This window comes from Macrobrachium rosenbergii, chromosome 48, assembly GCF_040412425.1.
Source record: "Macrobrachium rosenbergii isolate ZJJX-2024 chromosome 48, ASM4041242v1, whole genome shotgun sequence".
NCBI classification, from domain to species: domain Eukaryota; kingdom Metazoa; phylum Arthropoda; class Malacostraca; order Decapoda; family Palaemonidae; genus Macrobrachium; species Macrobrachium rosenbergii.
Window position 1 is genome coordinate 77,842,720 of NC_089788.1, and position 4,246 is coordinate 77,846,965.

Below are 4,246 nucleotides of genomic sequence, written 5' to 3' on the forward strand. Positions count from 1 at the left end.
AGAAAGAGAGAGAAAAAGACACTTGGCTTTCAAAAGCAAGAAGTTGCACAACTGCGACTCTTCGATAGATACCTGAAGATAGGTCATCAATTATGAAGGAACCCAGCTTTCGTTTATTGGGAAATGAGGACGTGGAATTGGAGAAAATGCGACAATAATAATAATAATAATAATAATAATAATAATAATAATAATAATAATAATAATAATAATAATAATAATAATAATAATAAGTGTACCTTGGAGACTGAACAGGTGACACCAAAGGAAATATTATTATTATTATTATTATTATTATTATTATTATTATTATTATTATGAGGGGTATTAGAAGGACGTCCAGAAATAATGATTTTATATATATCTGTATAAATATATATAAATATATATACATATATATATTTATAGAAATAATCAACACACAATCAAGTGTGGAACAGAAATAAATTTCTGACTCACATCAGGATCGAACCCGGGTCTTTCAGTTGCTTTTACGACTTGCATGGCCTAGTGAGCAGCGCCCTTGCCTTTCAACTGAAAGACCTGGGTTGATCCTGATGTGAGTCAGAAAATATATATATATATATATATTATATATATATATATAGGATATATAGATATATATATATATAGGTATCATATAAAAATCCACAGAGAGAGAGAGAGAGAGTGAGAGAAGATATCAACAAAAGAGAGAGAGAGAGAGAGCTCTCCAAGAAGTTTGTTTTTTACGCACAAAAAAAGGCTAATTACCTTTCTTACGCTCTATTTTACCCCCTCGACTAAAAAACACCTGGGCACAGGTAAGGTAGGCAAGGGAGGCGTCCATCGCCCTTGAATACCAGAAGGCAGCTTTCGCCATTGCAAAAGATGCAAGTGATTCAGATTACAAGGGGCAACCTTAACAAAAGTATTGCTCCACTCAGAGAAAGTTCAATTTACATCCGAACTAAATTTTGGGGAAGGGGCGTTTTCGTCCTAAGTGAGAAATTAGCATTTCGCGTTTGTACGCCGTTAATAACACGCATGCGCGAATGGGGATGTATGTCTGCACGAGCGCCCAGCTGTTATGACTGCTTGGGTTTGTGGGATTTTTGGGCTGCCTGGCCAAGCACTGGGTGGGCGCTTTCGGTCATCTAGCAGTCAAGACAGTGAAAAAAGGGAGTTAGAGTGGCTGGACAGCAGAATAAAGAGATCCAGAAAATAAAGGAGATGAAGTACGGTGATCTAAATGCAAAACTGAGAGAAACTCCCACAGTTACAATGAGAAGTAATAGTCAGAGAGGTTGGACAGCAAGGCTGGAGGAAGGAAGATGGAATGGAGGGAAAGTAAAAGACCAAAAAAAGTATGTGTGGATCTAGGGGCCGAAGGGACTATGCAAGCACCCTTTAGGATTGCCTACAGTGCACCACGTGAGTTGCGCTGACGGCATTACCCGTCTATTCTGTTATATTTACCTGAACATTTAAATGAAAAAAGGAAAAAAAATATAAGTAAAGCTTAGAATTACTTGAGAAATGTAATAAGGGGAAATATAAGCAGTTAAATTACTATATTTCGTAGTGCAAAAAAAAAGTAATAAATGGGCAAACGAGTTTTCTGTACAGCCGCTACCCTGTATAATCAAGGCCACCGAAAACAGATCTATTTTTCGGTGGTCTCGTTATAATGCTGTATGAGCCGAGGCCCATGAAACTTTAACCACGGGCCGGTGGTGGCCTGGCATATATCGTTGCCAGAAGCACGATCATGGCTATCTTTAACTTTAAATAAAATCAAAACTACTGAGGCTAGAGGACTGCAATTTGGTATGTTTGATGATTGGAGGGTGGATGATCAACATACCAATTTGCAGCCCTCTAGCCTTAGTGGTTTTCAAGATCTGAGGGCGGACAGAAAAATGATTGGAGGGTGGGTGATCAACATACAGATTTGCAGCCCTCTAGCCTTAGTAGTTTTTAAGATGTGAGGGCGGAAAGAAAAAGTGCGGACTGAAAAAGTGCGGACGGACAGACAATGCCGGCACAATAGTTTTCAAAACAAAACCAAAAAATTGCAAAAAACTCTTAGAATCACTTTATGAATGGAATACGGAGGAATGTGAAAGTTCTGAAAACAATTCAAAATGTGCCTCGCTGTAGAACTCAGTTCCAGAGGTCCTTTATTCCCCACACCGTTGGACTGTGGAACAGTCTCCCTACTGAGGATGTCGAGCAATTAGAACTTCAGAAGTTCAAGCGAAGATGCAATGCATTACTACCCTAATACAATTCAACTTGCATTTTAATACATTTTTATCTATTTATTAATGTATTGATTTATTGTTTCTTTTTGATTAGTGAGATCTCTTTCTGAATTTCCTTTTACTTTTCGTCTTCTAAATGGACACCATAATATTCTTTGGAAGCTTGAATTTCAAGTCACTGGCCCCTTTGGTAGGCTTGTTTCATGTGAATAGGGTTCATCTTCTGAATAATAATAATAATAATAATAATAATAATAATAATAATAATAATAATAATAATAATAATAATAATAATAATAATAATAATAATAATAATAATAATAATAATAATAATAAGAAGAAGAAGAAGAAGAAGAAGAAGAATCTTTGGAATTTGAATTTTAAGTCAATGGCCCCTGTGGTGGGTTTGTTTCGTATGAGCAGGGTTCATCTTGTGAATAATAATAATAATAATAATAATAATAATAATAATAATAATAATAATAATAATAATAATAATAATAATAACTTTGGAACCTTGAATTTCAAGTCAATGGCCCCTTTGGTGGTTGGTTTCATATGAATAGGGTTCATCTTCTAAATAATAATAATAATAATAATAATAATAATAATAATAATAATAATAATAATAATAATAATAATAATGATATTCTTTGGTAGCTTGAATTTCAAGTCAGTGGCCCCTGTGGTGGGCTTGTTTCGTATGAAAAGGTTTCATCTTCTGAAAAATAATGATAATGATGATATGTCCTCATAACTTGTAATAGTTTTTTTTTTTTTTATAAAAACCCGTTTATAGCTCTGAACACGATCTTCCTTCTAGCCTCAGTTTGGAGCCAATCGCGGAAGGCAATTTGACTGATTTATATTCCGTGTGGGGAGTCAGTGTTTTCAGTGATGACTTATTCAACAAATATCTTGGCAACTGGGAGATTACGAGGCCATTGTGAGTAGTAGATGAATGAATCGGTTAGATCGTAGGGGTATACACACACACACACACACACACACACACACACACACATATATATATATATATATATATATATATATATATATATATATATATATATATATATATATATATATATATATATTGTTTTCTCCATACAGGGATTGAGTGACCTATATCGTTATGTGTATTGTGGATTTCGGTTAAATTACCGTTTGAAGATATTGCAAGTAAAGCCCATAATTATATGATCCATTCTCTAAATTAAACTAAAGTTAAAAGAGCGATTTCCCTTTTCTGTTAATGAATGGGACGTTAAGTGCCTAGAAAGTATACAACAAAAAGTTCGTGGATTTCTCAGAATTACAATTTCTCGAAGAAAGCTACTGAAACGAAAGAGTTTGGGCAGAAGACTTGAGCAATCGCTCTCTCTCTCTCTCTCTCTCTCTCTCTCTCTCTCTCTCTCTCTCTCTCTCTGTCCTGCAACCTCCATTATCTAGATCCAGATCTAACCCTAAATCTAATCACTTGGTGCTAATCAAAAGTGTCAAAATTTGGTCAAATTTTTGTGAAAATCCAAACATACCTTTCTTATGTAATGGTCCTCACAAACAAACTGGATAACTGGATTATAAATCTTTCATCCTTGTTTGATGGAATAATGGCCATTATGGGCCTAATAGAATTAAGCAAAATGTTCCCTCGCCTCTCTTAGGAAATATTTTTATAGTTAATTTTATCATACAATTCTTGGGGGAATTTGTTTCAGGCACATGGAAGAGGAAACTTGAAATAATTGAAACGAAAGAAAATACTGAAAGAATTGTTAAGAATATCATCCGGTTCCGAAGTGAATTAGTGTCAAGAATGGCAGAAAGGAGAGTAAGAATTCACACTAAATACCTGAAATTGCACCAAGAGAACAGAGAGACCACATGCCACTCTTGGGAAAGAAAAGCCAGAAACGGGGAAACTTGCCTCAGCCCGACGCGGCGTCGTAATCCGAAATGATTTCCCAACTTGTCTCGGGACGTCAAAACGAAGGCAA